The sequence below is a fragment of the Dromiciops gliroides genome, chromosome 6 (assembly GCF_019393635.1).
Source record: "Dromiciops gliroides isolate mDroGli1 chromosome 6, mDroGli1.pri, whole genome shotgun sequence".
Classification (NCBI taxonomy): Eukaryota; Metazoa; Chordata; class Mammalia; order Microbiotheria; family Microbiotheriidae; genus Dromiciops; species Dromiciops gliroides.
Window position 1 is genome coordinate 168,145,598 of NC_057866.1, and position 9,200 is coordinate 168,154,797.

Here is a 9,200-nt window from a genome sequence, read left to right on the forward strand (position 1 = left end):
AACTGGACATCCAGATGGGTGAGCTCCCCAGCTATTTTAGGTGTTCAAGGTAGCTGTATAAAAGATGATTGTGTAACACGATCTTTATGTTTTCCCATGTTGTCACACCTTTTAGAGGGTGGGGTGCTCATCTGGGCACTGCTTTGGGTAAAGCCTAGCACAGGGTTTTGTAACTCTCCCACGAGCTTGATGGGGACTGCTGTGTGTAGCTCAGGGGTCTCATCACCACTGGATCTTCACAGACTTGGGTCCAGTTTCATGGGGAATTTTAAAGATAATTTCCCTATCTTGTTCCCACCCAGTTTGAACCCTGGGAACTCCTGAAGTTTACTCATTGACTCACCTTGTTTACAGACCCAGGCTAGGAACAGCATTGAAATAGTAATCACTGAATCAGGACAGAAATAAATAGAAAGACAGAACAGTCAACAGTGGTACATATTTCTGAATGAACACAATGCTTTCACTTTTTGTCTAAGATTCACGGCTCTGGCAGAAGAAGGCATGGGGTTTGGTCTCTGTAGCTGGAGCAGACTCCTGGATGGTCCCAGAGGTGAGGAAGACTCCAGTGAAGGGCTCTTTGTTTCTGGGACCACCTGTGTGTGTGAGACTATTCTGCAGTCCTTCCTCTGAGGGGCTCCTGGTTACGCTGTCTCCATTCTAGTCCTGACTTGGCTTACTTAAGACCCTGTTTGTAGCTCATTGTCCATTCTGGGGTTCTGATTCAGCTCCTGAAGCTCCTCTGCTAGGATCCATGGAGTCCCAAATTTGGCCTAAATGTCCTCTATTTCTCCATCATCTTCCTGCGGGGAATAAAAAAACCTTCTCCCTCCTGGGCTGTTGCCAAGAAGAGGGTGAGAATTGTAAGTGGGGTGTAAGAAAACCTTATTCTTCCTTGCCCCTTACCCATGGGAGGAAGTGAGAGTTACACTCGGGCCAATCCTGAATTCTGAGAAACTGCTGGCTACCTGCTGGTCATAGCTATCGCTATTGGTGTCTAAATACCCTGACTAGACTGTAAATTCCTTTGGGGCAAGGACTGTGTCTCATCTAAAGGTTGCATCTCCTCTAGAGCCACAGGTACCTCATAAACCAGGTAGATTAGCTGATTGAAATAATATGTGAGGCTCTTGAGAGTAAAAGCAAATTCGATGGAAGTGTTTTGCATGTTTTCACATGGATAATTGATGTCACATTTCCTGCCTTCACAATGGGTGGGGACGGGGTGGGAAGGAGAGAAGTTAGAACTCACACTTTAAAAAAAAAAAGAATCATAAAATAAATTATACATTTAAAAAAAAGAAAAAAGCAAATTCGCTTTTGCTTTTGTGTCCTTACCACGGTGGCTGGCACACAGTAGGCACTCAAAAACTGTTGTGTGAATTGAATTGGATATACTATGGGTGCTTAATAAAAGCTTGCTAAATTGAATCAATGGCTAAAGATGAGACAACACCCCCCTCTTCCTTCGTTATCCCTAAATTAGTCTCACTATGTTCATCTTCAGAAGTTTGCTGATTTTCGAAAGGTCAACGTGTCTGCAGCTGCCTTCAGCTAACACTGCATGCACTCATTTCCTGACCTTGGAAACTACAAAAAGTTCTCACCGAGTGGCTGCATGTTTAACCCTTTGAAGGCTGCAGACACGTATGTACAAGTCCCCTGCAGGGTCTAAGGGTTGTTTTCTTTGCAGATCTCCCCTCGAGGCCACAGTTAGGAATAGCTCTGTTAGATGCCTACAGTGGGTGGCAAGATTGGTCATGAGGGAGTAGAAAGCAAGTAGGCTTTGAATGATAGCAACAACAACAACAACAACAACAACAACGGCAATAATAAAGCTTTACACAGTGCTCAAAGGTTTGCAAAGCATTTTCCTTATTTTATCTCCTCTGAGCCTCACAACAACCCTTTGAAGTAGGTGCTATTATTTCCCCCCTTTCAAGGAAACTAAGACTGAGAGAGATTAATTGATTTGCCCAGGACAATACTGCTATTAAATGTCTGAGGCAGGATTAGAATTCAAGTCTTTCTGTTTCCAAATCCAACAGGCTATATTCATTCTACCACTAAGCCACCTATAGCTAACATTTCTATATTGCCTTAAGGATTATTCCCAAAGCACCTTGCGTACAATTTATGTTTATATGTAAACATCATATGCATATATTATTTCATTTGATCCCCATAACCATCTAATTAAGTAGCTGCTATTCCTACTCTTGTTCTTACAGCTGAGAAAATTTAATCCAAGGAAAGGAGAAAATTATAACTAACATATAGTACTTTAAAGATCATATGGTATTTTACACATATTATCACATTTGGGTCTTTTAATAACCTTGTATACTAGGTATTATTACCCCTGTTTGTTGTTGTTGTTTGTCCTTCATTCTCAAAGAGGACCATGGCATTGAGGTGATGTCATGATTTAAGTGAGAAAAGGCTGTGCAAGGTCACCAACCTCACTCTCCTCCAGAGCCATCTGGATACAGAGAGAGATAGATAGAGGTGACTGGAGATGGCCCCATATGTTTAAGGCAATTGGAGTTTAGTGACTTGCCCAGGGTCATTACATTTAGTAAGTGTCTGAGGTGAGATTTGAACTCAGGTTCTCCCAACTTCAGGGCCAGTGGTCTATCCACTGTGCCACCCAGCTGCCCCATTATTACCTCTATTTTAGAAATGAAGGAACAAGACTTAAAGAGGCTTAAATGATTAGCCAATGATCATTCAGTTAAGAAGAGTCAGATTACCTTACTAGCTGTGTGACCCTGGGCAAGTCACTTAACCCTCATTGCCCTGCAAAAAACAAAACAAAACTGAATTATTAAAAAAGTCAAATTTGAACCCAAGTCTTCCAAAATCTGAATCTATCATTTTATGTTGCCTCCAGGAAATCAAGAAGTACAATGAATAATGACGATGATGATGAGGATAATAGTAGCCAATAGTAGCAATGGCATAGCACTTGAAGGTTTACAAAGTGCTATACATATGCTGACTCATTTGATCTCCACCACAACTCTATGAGGTAGACACTATTTTTATCCCCACTTTACAGGTAAAGTAACTGAGGCTGAGAGAGACTCCAGGGACACAGTACTAGAAGGTATCTAAGGCAGGGTTGGGATTCAGGTCTTCCTGACTCCAAGTCCAACAACCTTAACCCACTGCACAGACTTGCTGCCTCTAGAATCAGAAGGATCTGATGAACTTGGGACTAAACATGCGTATGGGCTGTCTGGGAATATTCCTGTTGCCCCAGTTACAGAAAGAGCCTTAGCTGGTATAACAAGCTAAGTTAGCATCGGTGTAGCATGAAGGATTCTAGATGAACAAACACGGCAGGATTTGTACTATGGCTGGGGAAGTTTTCAGGGCCCCCAGTCAGAAGCAGAGAATCAAGAGGCAAGCCTCATCAGCTGCTGGCCTGCGAGAGCTTGTTCCTGCCCTCCCTGCTGAGTAGGTGGATGGGGAGGGAGGGAAGGAAGGAAGGAAGGAGGGAAGAAAGAAGACTGGAAGAGAACACTCTAGATCCTTTCTTCCCTGACTCAGTAGTGTGCTCAGTGCTGCTGGTGAATCAGCGAAGTGAGTGTTCTTCACCCTCCAAATGTGTACAGTCAGTTCTTGGTGATGGCACTCACCTTGTCCCACCCCACCACCTCCTTCATGGGATCCAAACAACTGGAAGGGTTGATTAAGAGCACATGGTTCTTACACTTTTATGAGAAAGACGCTAAGTGATGAGTAAATCAACTTATTAATATATTAATCGCCTTTTTTTTTTCTAGCAGTTTTCATTAGCTGGTAGATAGAAGTTAAATCAACGAGCATTTTTTAGATGCCACAGAGTAGGCGGAAATGCCTTACCCGTATATGTGTTGTAAAGGCCACTAGGACCTCTTCCATCCTTATCAAGGGGAGTGCTAACCTCTCCTTTCATACAACAGGACAAGCATTTTTTTAAACACTTACTATGTGTGAGGCACTATGCATACAAAAAAAGGGCAAAACACTTCCTGCCCTCAATCTAATTACAATATAATGGGAGGAGACAACGTGAAAACAATGGACAAAAAGGATATTTGAAGGGACTGTTACAGGGGAGGCACGAGCATTAGGTGGATGGGAAAGGCTTCTTGCAGATGGTAAGATTTGAAGGAAGCCTAGGGAAGCCAAGAAGGAGGAAGAGATGAAGAGGAAGAGAATTCCAGACATGTCAGTAGGAGGCAGTCTGGGGTAGTGGAAATCATTCTGAATTTGGGGTCAGAGCTCCGAGTTAAATCCTGACTTTACCCCTTATGCTGCTGCTGCTGCTGCTGCTGTCATGTTTTAGTCGAGTCTGACTCTTCGAGGCCCCATTTGGGATTTTCTTGGCAAGGCTACTGGAATGGCTTGCCTTTTTCTTCTCCAGTTTATTGAACAGATCAGGAAACTGAGGCAAACAGGGTGAAGCGACTTGCCCAGAGTCATACAACTACTTGTTATGGGCCCAGAGCACCCCAGAAGTTCTCTGGGGTACATCAAAGAACCTTCTCCTTGAGAAACTAAACCGAAGGACAGACACACCTAAAGAGATAAGCAGCACCGATTGAACTGAGCTAGCTCCAGGACCACCACCCTGCATTCCAGTCCTCCTCACCCCCTCGATGAGGTAATCCTATTAGGCATGGCTGCACCAGGAGGGGACAAAGAAACCGCCCACCAGTAGACTGCTTGCTAGCCACCAGGACAGAGTTACCACCCATCACCAGATTGCCCACAACCCATCGTCAAACTACCCCAACCCACCGCCAGACTATCTCCAACCCATCACCCAGTAAGAGACACTTCACTCACACCATCTTAGCCTTACAAAAGGGCGCTCCCCAGGCTAGTCGGGGAGGAAAGTGTTTTAAACCTTCCTCCCGGGCAGTTTCTCTTGTACCACAATAAACCTGTTCTTTTATTCCTAAATAGGACTTGTGTGAGAGTGTAATTCTTTACAGAGGAATCCTAAGGACCCACGTGCTTTCCCCTTATAACATAGTAAATGTCTGAGGCTGGATTTGAACACTCGAAGATGATTCTGCCTTACTCCAGGCTTGGTGCACGATCCATTGTGCCACCTACCTATTTGCTATCCATTATATCTTGGTATATAAAATTTTGACCTCAGACATTTACTAGTTATATTACTCTGGACTAGTCACTTAACCTTGTTTGCCTCAGTTTCCTCATCTGTAAAATGAGCTGGAGAAGGAAATGGCAAACCACTCCAGTATCCTTGCAAAGAAAACCCCAAATGGGGTCATGAAGAGTCAGACATGACTGAAGAATGACTGCACTGTTACACCAAGTCATTTAATCTTTTTTTTTTTTTTTTGGGTAGGGCAATGAGGGTTAAGTGACTTACCCAGGGTCACACAGCTAGTAAGTGTCAAGTGTCTGAGGTCGGATTTGAACTCAGGTCCTCCAGAATCCAAGGCTGGTGCTTTATCCACTGTGCCACCTAGCTAGCCCCAAGTCACATAATCTTCACTGTAAATTGGGTGTTGGACTAGATGGCTTCTGAAGTCCTTTCTAGCCCTAAATTCATGCTTCTATCAATATATTGTTTCTCAGCAAAGACTTAGCTCACTTGTTCTTGCCTTCCACATTTTGGGGGATAGACAGTAAATCTAGTGCCCCCTTTGGAGTGTCACATTTTAGGAAATATTGTCAATTGAGAGATTTTCTTTCTGGAGGGGAAGCATTGGAGACCAGGCCATATAAGCATCCACCCAAGGAAGCTGGGACATGTAGCCTGGAGAAGACAAGACTTAATGGGCAAAATAGAACATGGATTTTGAACTGAAATAGACGTTAGAGGTCATCTTGTCCCACCCCTTTTTCTTACAGATGAGGAAAATGGAAGCCCAGAGGAATGAGTTGTTTTTTTTAAAGACATAAGGTAGAGGGCAGCGAGGTGGCATGGTGGATAAAGCACCAGCCCTGGATTCAGGAGGACTTGAGTTCAAGTCTGGCCCCTGACATTTGACACTTACTAGCTGTGTGACCCTGGGCAAGTCACTTAATCCTCATTGCCCCCCCCCCAACAAAAAGACATAAGGTGAAAAAGTACCTCAGTGTTCTCACTGTGCAATAAGGAATGGGGTCTCGGGGCAACTAGGTGGTGCAGTGAATGGAGCACCGGCCCTGGAGTCAGGAGTACCTGAGTTCAAATCCGGCCTCAGACACTTAACACTTACTAGCTGTGTGACTCTGGGCAAGTCACTTAACCCCAATTGCCTCACTAAAAGAAACCCCCAAAACCAAAAAAGGAATGGGTCTCTTTGGGGGCAGTGAGGTCACTGTCATTAGAAGTCTTTGTGTGAAGGCTGATCAGAGACAGTGGATATTCCTGCTCACATCTAAAATAGACCAGAAGAGAATAAGGAGGTCTTTTCTAACTCTGAGATTCTATGACTTTATGGTAATTGGTGTTCAAAATGATTGCCCTTTGGCGGTGCAAGATCCTGGGATGCCTTCTGAATCATCCGAGGAGGTTTAGCTGGATTTTTTTTTTTCTGGTTCTGAAGTCTTTGAATGTGGCTGCTCCTTATATGGTATGTTGTATGTGAGAACTCTCAGCTGATCAGAATATTCATTTAACCAGAATCCTCTGTTCCATGTTGGAAAAGCAGGCATTTATGGGATCTGTGGGTAGACAGTTGATTTTTGTGGCGTGTGTGTGTGTGTGTGTGTGTACATATATGAACAGAAGGAAGGCCAAAAGGAATCACAAACAGGACATATTGTGAGTGCTATAATTATCATGTTGAAAGTTATATGTTGAATTTATCATATACTTAAAAGAAAAGCAAGCTCTTAACATTGAGATTTTCTGTTCCTTGTATAACTCCTCCTCTTCTATAGCGTGTATGGAAATGTTCATTTCATTTGGCATTCATTGTTAGGAATCAAATGAAAGGAAAAGCCAAAAATATATCTACTTAGTGGTTCCCCCATGGCAAATCTTAGTCCCAAATCATCCTCTTTGTGCTACTCAGAACCCTTTTGCGCCACCTTCCTCCATGGGCTGTTCTTGTGCGCTCGGAATTTTGGAGACTAAGCAAAGCATCATGAGAACAAATGTATTTTTAAGAGGAGGACCCGTACCCAGCAGTGCTTTTTGGAATAATTACAGTATAAGTCATCGGCTGTTTTTGAGGTATTTGGGCCACTCTGTTCTTCCATTATAACTTGGCTCTGAGAGTGGAATGCATCATATTCAATATTCAAGTCCTCCCTTCATCTACACTTCAGTGGTAGTGGTGGGGCTGGGGGTGGGCACTGGTGCTGTGACCCTGGGTGCTTCTAAGACTATGCTAGTTAAGAGCAAGCTCTGGCAGGTTCTACCAAGCTGGAGAGGCTTCAAGTACGGGCCTGATGAAGGACTGCATCTGTCATCAGGGGACCAGCCTACTTACATTTGGACAGGCTCATCATCAGGTTGGCTGCAGGGTGATGAAAATTTGGCCAAAGTAACTTTTGGGGCCTATTTCCTAGGTTGTTCAAGGGCTTGGATTATACATCAGCATGGTACAGTGAGTAGGTAACTGGACTTGGAATGAGAAGCAGGTCTTCTTGATCCCATCTCAGATGTTTACTCATGGTGAGAACTCAGGCAAGCCTCTTATACTTTTTGTGCCTCAGTTAACTCATCTGCAAAGTGTAGGGGCCTCTACAATCCCTTTTACCTCTAATTCTTTTTTTTTTTAATTTTAGTGAGGCAATTGGGGTTAAATGACTTGCCCAGGGTCACACAGCTAGTAAGTGTTAAGTGTCTGAGGCCAGATTTGAACTCAGGTACTCCTGACTCCAGGGCCAGTGCTCTATCCACTGTGCCACCTAGCTGCCCCCTTACCTCTAATTCTACAGTTCTGGGGAGTATTCAGTACTCCCACCTATAGAATCATGGATCCTTGAAGCAATAAAGTAGGTGGATGGAGAAGTAGACAAAAGGAAAGAGAAAGAGGGAACAGATAATTGGATACTAAGGATAAAGTAGACATATATCTGGGTATTTCAAAAGCTTTGGTGAAGCACTGACTTTTGGGAGACCCTCTGTGTGTGTGTGTGTGTGTGTGTGTGTGTGTGATTGTATTATTTATCATGTTGACTCTGCTTTATCCATGTCTTTTCTTCCATACTAGAAGCTCTTAATTAGAAGTGACTCTATCTTCTCTGTTTCACAGAGTTTTACAAAGCAGCCAGTTACTGTGCCAGGCCCCCAGTGAGTATTCCATAAACATTTACTGGTGATGACATAATGATGATAGATGGAAAAAAACAGTCCTCTCTAGGGAAAGCAATGTGGTCACACAAGTCAGGGGAGATAATGGCGCCATGTGGCCTTGGGCCGCCAAGGTGACCAAGGAGCAGTGCTCTTGTCTAGCAGGGCTTTGGACCAAATACAGTTTTAGGGTTCAGGTCTAAGGGAGATGTGGCTTCTGCCATGACAAGGAATTTTTGCTCCTGGGGCAATCACCATAAACCACACCCTGGAAAAGCCACATGAAACACACCCTCAAGCTGAGGGTTAGGGTGGGATATGGCACAGGATAGGGACCCTGGGGTTGGGTGGGAAGTAGCAAGACGGGTCAGGCCAGAGGAGTTCATCCCAGCCATCTTGTAGTTCCATATTTGAATTATTCTTGTCACGGTAGTGATAAGCACTCTTGTTTCTACAGTGGTGAAACACTGCAAGAGCTATTATTACCCTCTAAATTTGGTGCCCTCTAAATATGGCACTCTGGGGAAAAGCCCTGATTGCCTCACCCTAGTTATAGCCAAAGCCATATGACATACCAGATACTCCAAACTCTTAGCATGGCTCCAAGTGCTTCTCTTTGTTGCAGTGAGCCCTGGAGTGGCAGTTGGTGCTTTTGCCTCCTATCTCCACTTCTTGCCAAACCACCCCCCCCACACACACACACTTTTTTCTTCCCCCGTTTAGGCCTCCACACCACACCCATTTCCACTCAGACTGTGCTTACACTCAGCATAGGAAGGATGTGGGGCCACAATCATTCATTTCTTTAGATGTATGTGAATTATAGTCATATTAATGCTAGTGCCTCCAAATACAGAGAGCTGAATAATGAGAGGAATGATGGTTTCTTTCTTATATTAATAACTGATTATTGAATAAGGACCAGGGGTTTTTCCCCTTTTCT

General features: G+C 43.9%; 1 non-coding gene across 1 annotated transcript; it reads right to left on the reverse strand.

Moving 5' to 3' along the window:
* Positions 1-3,818: 3,818 nt before the first annotated feature.
* On the reverse strand, positions 3,819-3,950 carry LOC122733181. The gene has a single exon (XR_006353770.1). It is a non-coding gene; the product is annotated as a U6atac minor spliceosomal RNA (small nuclear RNA).
* Between the last annotated feature and the right edge of the window lie 5,250 nt (positions 3,951-9,200).